We start from the raw sequence: 9889 nt of genomic DNA, 5'->3' as shown, positions 1-9889 counted from the left end.
ATTAAGGGAACACTAGAAGTGGGATCAGCCTGTAATTTGTTCCCTTTATTTTTTTGAGCAGTATATATACAAGCAAGCCGTATATTATGGGTAACAATATAATAAGATTGTGATATGCATAATATATATGTGTATAACCAGGATTCAACACATAGTAGAATTACACTCTGGGACATATATATATATATATATATATATATATATACAGGACTACGAAGGGCAACTGTTAAAGACCAACAGCAAAGATCAATGAAGAACCAACAGTCAAAAAGAACCCATAAAAAAGTCATATTTTATTAATTTACATCATAAAATGGGGCTGAGGAAGGAGCTGCTTTGCTCCGAAACGCGCGTCGGGGTCGGGCCTGCGTGTTTGTCTGTAATCAGGTAACAATTTCTGATTCTACCTGTGTCATGTTTGGTTTCCCATTCACTTACCTGCAGTGAGTCTGATTGATTCATAATGAAGGCAATCATGCACTCGCGCTCTCTATATGTTACACAGCTTTCAGATGACTGCCAGGCTTACTGCTGTGATTTGTGATCATGCAAGAGATAATTTCTATCATGTACCACTAGTCTCTTTTTGATACTTGTATGCACAATTACCTAAAGTAATCTATACTGCCATATAATAAGAAGATTTCTTGGGCTTGTTGTTACATGATTAACAGGGATTCCTTTGTTTATTTAGAATCCTGAATTGTTGACAGCACGCATGGCCTATTCTTGCCATTTTGTATGCCTTCACATTCCCCTTTTTCATGTTTACCTGTGTCATTTTATGATGTAAATTAATAAAATATGACTTTTTTATGGGTTCTTTTTGACTGTTGGTTCTTCATTGATCTTTGATATTATGGGTAACAGTAGCAAGGACAATACAGTATGTTACGACACTATCAGAACACAGCGATGCAACTTAATACAATATCTAATCAACATCCTATTTATGTACACTATCCTTATTCTATGGCAGTTAAAGAACGGTTGATCAGTAATGCTTAGCCTATATGCTCCGGTTTAATTGGCGCCACTCCCTGTTCAAGGCCAGTCCACGTTGTGGTTTCTGTATGCTCCTCTGATCGTTACACTGGCCCTAGCGGGGGTCACCGGTATTTCCTGGTAGGCCGCAAGTCCTTGATATGCGAGTCACTGGGGATACACTGTGCTCGTCGCATTGGCTGTATCCGTTCCCTGAAGCACGGCCCCAACCCACACCCTGTACCGTATGTCTACGCTAGAAGTCACAGCACAAATGAACGGTCCTCTGCTACAGCCGGATTGTCTCCTGAGTCTAGTTTGGATATGGTCACGGTCTTCTATTGGCGCTGCTTACGGTCTTCTACTTGCGCTTCTTACGGTCTTCTACTTGCACTGCTTACGGTCTTCTACTTGCACTTCTTACGGTCTTCTACTTGCACTGCTTACGGTCTTCTACTTGCACTGCTTACGGTCTTCTACTTGCACTGCTTACGGTCTACTTGCACTGCTTACGGTCTTCTACTTGCGCTCCTTATGGTCTTCTACTTGCGCTGCTTACGGTCTTCTACTGCCGATGCTTACGGTCTTCTACTTGCGCTGCTTATGGTCTTCTGCTTGCACTGCTTACGGTCTTCTACTTGCACTGCTTACGGTCTTCTACTTGCGCTCCTTATGGTCTTCTATTTGCGCTGCTTATGGTCTTCTACTTGCACTGCTTACAGTCTACTTGCATTGCTTACGGTCTTTTACTTGCACTCCTTATGGTCTTCTACTTGCGCTGCTTATAGTCTTCTACTTGCACTGCTTACGGTCTTCTACTTGCACTGCTTACGGTCTTCTACTGCCGATCCTTCGGTCTTCTACTTGCGCTGCTTACGGTCTTCTACTTGCGCTCCTTATGGTCTTCTATTTGCGCTGCTTATGGTCTTCTACTTGCACTGCTTACGGTCTTCGACTGGCGATACTTACGGTCTTCTACTTGCTCTGCTTATGGTCTTCTACTTGCACTGGTTACGGTCTTCTACTGGCGATGCTTACGGTCTTCCACTGGGGTGGCTTACAGCCTTCTACTGGTGCTGCTTACGGTCTTCTACTTGCACTACTTACGGTCTTCTACTTACGCTGCTTATGGACTTCTACTTGCACTGCTTACGGTCTTCTACTTGCACTGCTTACGGTCTTCTACTTGCACTGCTTACGGTCTTCTACTTGCACTGCTTACGGTCTTCTACTTGCACTGCTTACGGTCTTCTACTTGCGCTCCCTTATGGTCTTCTACTTTCGCTGCTTATGGTCCTCTACTTGCACTGCTTACGGTCTTCTACTTGCGCTCCTTATGGTCTTCTACTTGCAGTGCTTACGGTCTTCTACTGGCAATGCTTATGGTCTTCTACTTGCGCTGCTTATGGTCTTCTACTTGCACTGTTTACGATCTTCTTCTGGCGATGCTTACGGTCTTCTACTGGCGTGGCTTACAGCCTTCTACTGGCGAGGCTTATGGTCTTCTGCTTATGTAGTGCCCCTGAGGGTTCAGTCGCCACAGAGGTACTGCACCTCATCCAGAGGGGTGATATCCCACTCTCAGGTAAGGAGGGAGCACTACCCAGGACTCTAACACCAGCATCCAACACCTCACCACTCCAGTCAGGGCACCTGGGCGTACCCTATGGGAGGATGGCCTCATCCCAGTCTGGAGAGGGTTACAAGGTAGAGGGTGTGGGTGGAGAGATTAGAGATGTCATGGAAACAAGAGGGGAGGAGCTAATTAGGAGGGAAAGTGAGTGGTCTGAGGGAGGAAGGAGATGAAATGAGATGTGCAGAAAGCAGCTCCCTGTCAGAGGGAGCTAGAGAAAGAAGAGTGAGGAGAAGGAAGCTCCAGTAATGGAAAGAAAAAAGAGGTCTTAGGGGCACAAATAGTGAGAGATCCATCCGTGGGGCCAGCATCCATCGGCGTGGTCGGTGGAGGGACCAGGTCACAGTTAGGGGACTGGCCTCAAAACTAGTGGAGAAACTAAGGACTCAGCTAGGAAACTGGAGGTGGTAGGCATTGTAAGTGCTACAGCCAACTCCACACACATTCGCTGAAAAGGCAGACATATAGGATCCAGGGGTCTGACCAACGTCGAACAACAAGATCCGAGTCTGCTGGCTTGGGACACTGTGTGTGAAGGTGCAGGGCAGGAGAAGTGGGAACCAGCTTAGTGAGACGGCCAGGGAAGGAACATAAGAAAGGAGTCCTGGAGAAGTGTACCCCAAATCATCTGGGGGTTTGCTGGACCACAGGCCCGGAGGACACAGCACTCGGCTGGAGACAGTAATCTGCAGAACTGTGATTAAAGCGTTGAAAACTGCACCCAGCTGTGTCCTCTGAATTATTCCTGTGTCACCACAGCCCTGCACTACAACCATCATCACCATCATTTTACACCATAACTAACCTGGGGCCTAGCTCTGCCTGTGGAGAGCTGAACCAACTCTGCTGTATCACCATCTGCCACAGTAGACTGAATCTGCAGTGTCAACTAACACCTTAATTGCCGAATACCACAGGTGGCGTCACAAATCTCTTATAAACTTTATTTCCCCTTCTAACATCATCATTTTCATTGGACGCCCAGGGCCACGGACCAGGTCACTGCTGCCGTGACACATCCCCTTAAGAACTGGCCCGGTACTGAGTATCCCCACGGCCCTGGTGGGCGCTCCATTTTGGCGTCACGAACAGGATTTACCGACCCGGCACCACCGGGTCCGTGTGCCATAGACTGAATTGAACTGTGGATTTGCTGCCATTGCGGTAACACGCCGCGCGCTGGGAGGCGTGTTGTCGTGGCATCACCAGAACAAGGGCGCAAAAACCATGCTTGCCCCCTGCAAGTACTACTACACTTCAAAAACATGTCCGTCAGCAAAAGAGATTCGCCTCCTGATCTGGTATGGCGGGAACGGTAGGAAAAAGAAGGCTGCCCACGGAGGAGAGAGCGGGAACCAGCAGCAGGAGCTGCAAGGGATCAGAACAACAAGATGGCGAGCGGTGGTGACCCGAAGTGTGGGGTGGCAGTGGAGAACTCCCCCAGCATCCGAAGTTCAGATATGGTGCAGCCGACTCCTAAATATCCGGAGCTCAAGTGGAGGAGCTGAGTCGTCAGCTCCTGGGCACTCAGCTGACTGCAGTGGGGAAGTGGAAGGCATCCTTGCTGAAAAGGGTGAAGATGGAGGAGGCGTGTCCCATCCGTCAGCCCCTGATCTCAGCGGAGGAGACGACTAGTACCAGAAAAACACCACAAACAGGTACTGTCGCCGACCCTGCCACGGTAGCAGAGGAGCTTTTAGTGGGCCCATTTACAACACCGACAGTCTGTCCACCAACCCCCTCAGCACCTGCAGTAGTGACAACAAGTCCATCAGTGCCCATAGTAGTAAAAGCTGCACCTGTCTGCACTAAGAAACCATCACCCAGAGGCGTATCTAGGCTTTCTGGCACCCGGGGCAAGAATTTGGTTCGGCGCCCCCCCCCCAAGTACATATGCGACTTGCACAGTTAGTCATGTACCCACGAGCTGCTCTCCCTAATGCTCTCAATGTTCAGTAAAAAACTAAAAGCAGGAAGAGAAGCTCGTTGTCACAGGACCATAACTATGAGAATCGCATATGAGTGAAGTGTCCATGTGATGACTACGGCAACCTGCAGAGCTGAATCCTGACATTGCAGTTTCTGAATTCTCACAACGAATGCACTGCACACTTTTAGGATTCTCCCTTGCCGATGTACAGTCATGTCAACACAAGTATGTGATTTGTATACTTCTGGCCACATTCCAACTAGACGTGCCCGGTCTCGCTCCGTTCACTTTCATTGAGTGAGGCCACACATGTCTAGTCAGCATGTGACCGTATGTATGTAAATTACTGTCACGAGAGAATCCTGACAGCGCTCAGTGAGCACTGTGAGAATTCAGAAGTCTGCAGTCACATAGAATGTCTGCAGACTCAGCACAAACCTGGACAACCCCTTTAATGCTCCTAACAAATAAAAACATGAGAATTAGTCAGTATCACAAATATTTACATCCAGGTACCTTATAGATGACGTCGTCTCTGGAGTCGTTCTCCTTTTCTTCTTCTTGTCCAGACCCCATGATGAGTTTTCTCATCCACATCTCGTCTCTGCAGACTTCCATCTTCTCCGGTTTTCTGCAGCAAATCCCCACACGATGCCCTTAAAGATAGAAGTGTCATTATAATGCCCCTAAATACAAATATCTGCAATATACTGTCGCCTCACACTATTCCCCTCCCTCCTCATACTGTCTCCTCATATATTTACCCCCTCACTCTCTATACTGTCTGCTCACACATATCCCCGACTCCCCATACTGTGTCCACATGCATTCACCCATTCGCACCCCTTACTGTCTGCACCCATCCCCCATACTGTTTCCTCATACATGCCCTCATACATACTCTTCATTTTGTGTCCTCAAATCTCCCCACATACATTAAATACCATCCCCACTCCAAATCCCCCCCATCCCCAATCCCCCACACACATTAAGTACCCCCCATCCCCACTCAATAACCCCTCGTCCCTACTCCCAAATCCCCCCACACATTATGTACCCCCACTCCAAATCCCCCCACACATTATGTACCCCCACTCCAAATCCCCCCACACATTATGTACCCCCACTCCAAATCCCCCCACACATTAACCCCCATCCCCACTCATTAACCCCTCCACACATTAACCCCCATCTCCACTCATTAACCCCCATCTCCACTCATTAACCCCCACACTCATTAACCCCAATCCCCACATTAACCCCCCACTCATTAACCCCCCACATTAATCCCATCTCCACTCATTAACCCCCATCTCCACACATTAACCCCCACTCATTAACCCCCATCCCCACATTAATCCCATCTCCACTCATTAACCCCCATCTCCACTCATTAACCCCCACAAATTAACCCCCATCTCCACTCATTAACCCCCCACTCATTAACCCCCATCCCCACATTAATCCCATCTCCACTCATTAACCCCCGCACATTAATCCCCATCTCCACTCATTAACCCCATCTCCACTCATTAACCCTCCACCCCCACATTAACCCCCCTCTCCACTCATTAACCCCCATCTCCACTCATTAACCCCCATTCCCACATTAAGCCCCATCTCCGCTCATTAACCCCCATCCCCACCTTCGGTGGTTCTTCAGCTCCACAGAGGAGCACACTTACCACCAGCGTTCGCTCTGGGCGCCGGGAGTGACGTCAGCAGCGTGATCACATGACCTGATCACGCTGCTGACGTCGCTCTGACCCGGCGGTCAGAGCTTCAATTGTACTGGCGTCTGTATAGACGCCAAGTACAATTGCTGCCTGGGAGTCGGCGCGGCCTCCTTCTCTGCGTCGGCTGTCAGCTTGACAGCTGACGCAGAGAACCGCCGACTCCCAGGACTGGTAGCGGCAGAACACAGCTGCCGGGGGGGGGAGGGAGATACTGGCATACTGCGGACCGCTGCATTAGGCGGCCGGGCGGCTTGACTGTGCCCCCCTGCTGCCTGCGCCCGGGGCAACTGCCCCGGCTGCCCCCCCCGGATACGCCACTGCCATCACCAGTAGAAGCAAAATCAAAAGCTGCACCAGTCTGTGTTGCAAGTCCACCGGTACCAGAAGCTGTGCCGGTTTCCCTAGCACCCACCAGACCTGTAGTACGCCATCAGGCTACTCAGACAATTGCCTTTGCCAAACCCGCAGTATGCCATCAGGCTACCCAAACCCTGGTATCAGGACCTGAACAGCTGGTGATTGCAGGTATTGTTATGCATCAGGAACTTTCCCGGCCAGGGAGTGGCCAGCCTCAGGTATTACCATGGAGGCAAAAGTAAAAGTGAATAATTAGACAAATGTGACTGTAAATAGTTCTTCAAAAATGTACCTGGTTAGGTGTATGTGTTAATGTTATTGGAGTTTTAAAGAGACAGTAGGATCATGAACGGTGAATGATCAGAACTTCTTATTGTAAATAGCACATCTTAATGTGCCCCTTCTTGGTTGTACATCACCCCTTTAAGAGTGCGAGTAGAACATTCTATTCCTTTAAAAGACCAAAGAACAAAAACCGTCCGGCGTGGCCGAAGAAGTGAAAATGATGAAATGGTAAGACAGGATGTTTAGAAGGCCGAACTTTTAAATTCCTATTTTGCATCTGTTTTCTCTCGGAAAGGAAATGTAACATCAACTGTTCTTCACTGTCCTATTAAGGGAATAGAAGAATCCAGGATATCTATAAATAGAGAGATAGTGAGGCAACACTTAGATAACCTAAATGAATTCAAGTCTCCAGGTCCAGATGAATTACACCCCAGAGTACTGAAGGAGATAGCAGAAGAAATTTTTGACCCCTCTCCATAATCTTTGAAATTTCTTGGAGAACAGGAGAAGTCCCAGAAGACTGGAGAAGAGCAAATGTTGTTCCTATCTTCAAAAAGGGGAAGAAGGTGGATCGAGGCAACTATAGGCCGGTGAGTCTGACTTCTATACCAGGAAAGATCTTTGAACAAATTATTAAACAACATGTATGTAAGTACCTGAATAAGAATGAAGTGATTAAACAGAGTCAGCATGGGCTGGTAACTAATAAGTCATGTCAGACTAACTTAATTTCCTTCTATGACAGAATCACTGATTGGGTTGATCAGGGAAATGCTGTAGATATAGTATATCTTGACTTAAGCAAAGCATTTGACAAAGTATCTCACACAATCCTTATTGAAAAAATGGCTAAGTATGGAATGGACAAGGCAACTGTTAGGTGGATTCATAACTGGCTTAGTGATAGGACCCAAAGAGTGGTCGTAAATGGCTGCACATCCAGTTGGAAGAATGTCTCAAGTGGGGTACCACAGGGCTCTGTCCTGGGCCCTCTATTGTTCAAAATCTTTATCAACGATTTAGATGAAGGAATTGAGGGTAAACCGATTAAATTTGCTGATGAAACAAAGCTAGGAGGGATAGCTAATACTAGAGAAGAGAGAGAGAGGATTCAAAAAGATATAAATAAACTGGAGCAGTGGGCAGCAACTAACAGAATGGTTTTTAACAGGGAAAAATGCAAAGTACTACATCTGGGGAATAAAAATGAAAAAATCATATACAGAATGGGAGGAATAGGGCTAAGCAACAGCACATGTGAAAAAGACTTGGTGTCACGTCGCCGTCAGACTCGAGGCCTGCTGTCCCGGCCTCGGCCACCAGGAGGCGCCGGACCGTCACATCGCCGTTAGTCTCGGGTCCTGCTGTTTCTGCCACTGGGAGGCACCGTGGTTCGGCCCCGAGTGATGGCAGCGACAGAGAAGGGGCTCCTGCGCAGGCATCTGATGGACGCAGGCTCCGCTCCTCAGTCGGTCGTGGAGGGGTTGGTGCATCGCCATCTGGCCTGGTCCTGGGGGCGGTCCTGATGACATCAGCAGTCCGGGAACCTGCGAGGGATGACTTGATCCCTCAAATACTTTGGGATTGGTCTTGCAAGCTGCCGGATATATTCTTGGTTCCCCTAAGTGCTACTGTGTGAATTACTGTTGTTTGACTCTGACCTCAGCCTAGATTTCTGACCCTTCTACTGCCTGACGATATTGTACCTCTGCTATTCTCCCGGTTTGTGACCTTGGCCTGGATATTCGACTCTGCTACTGCCTGCAGTTTTTGCACTGTTACCGCCCTCCCGTTTTGTGACCTTGCCCTGGACTCTCGAGTCTCCCTCTGCCTGACGATTCAGTACCTCCGCTGCTCGCCCGGTTTCTGACTACGCTTGTGGCTCCCTGCCTTCTTCCCTATTGGCGATCGTCCTGCTCTGGCGCACTGCTTCTAGACAGCTACCTCCTGGGCCTTGCTACAATTCCAGATCCCTGTATAGGGGTTAAGGGTCTCGGGGTTTCTCGGGGTGCTGTCCCTACTGCAGTCCAGATCCACGGATGGACGTTACATTGGGTATACTAATAGATCACAGACTGAATATGAGTCAACAGTGTGATGCAGCAGCAAAAAAGGCAAATGCAATTCTAGGATGTATTAACAGAAGCATACAGTCTAGATCACGTGAAGTCATTATTGCCCTCTACTCCTCTTTGGTCAGACCTCATCTGCAATACTGTGTCCAGTTTTGGGCACCACATTTTAAAAAAGACATCAACCAACTGGAGCAAGTTCAGAAAAGAGCGACAAGAATGGTGACCAGTCTGAAGACCCTGTCTTAAGAGGAAAGGTTGCATGATTTGGGAATGTTTAGCTTGCAGAAGAGAAGACTGAGAGGAGACTTAATAGCTGTCTACAAATATCTCAAGGGCTGTCACATTGTAGAAGGATCATCTTTATTCTCATTTGCACAAGGAAAGACTAGAAGCAATGGGATGAAACTGAATGGGAGGAGACACAGATTAGATATTAGAAAAAACTTTTTCACAGTTAGAGTGATCAATGAGTGGAACAGGCTGCCACGAGAGGTGGTGAGTTCTCCTTCAATAGAAGACTTCAAACAGAGGCTGGACAGACATCTGTCTGGGATGATTTAGCGAATCCTGCTTTGAGCAGGGGGTTGGACCAGATGGCCCAGGAGGTCCCTTCCAACTCTACGATTCTATGATTCTATGATTCTAAGTGGTCCAACGTGGAGACAAGCCATGCCTTGTAGTCACGCCCAAAGCCTACGTTGGGGGTTTGAGATGGGTCCCCCATGTTGCACACAGAATAGCGAAAAGGATACCGAGTATGAAAATCTGCCGAACTTGTTAACTGCTAAATTTGATAGAAAGTGACTTGATTGCTGCTGAATTTGATTGCAAGTGTAATATTGTGATGTTAATTTATTTCTTATAGGAAATAATGTTCTATTTTTTA

Source organism: Dendrobates tinctorius, unplaced genomic scaffold (assembly GCF_039654945.1).
Source record: "Dendrobates tinctorius isolate UK_male_01 unplaced genomic scaffold, ASM3965494v1 ptg000059l, whole genome shotgun sequence".
Classification (NCBI taxonomy): Eukaryota; Metazoa; Chordata; class Amphibia; order Anura; family Dendrobatidae; genus Dendrobates; species Dendrobates tinctorius.
This window is presented reverse-complemented; position numbering follows the sequence as displayed.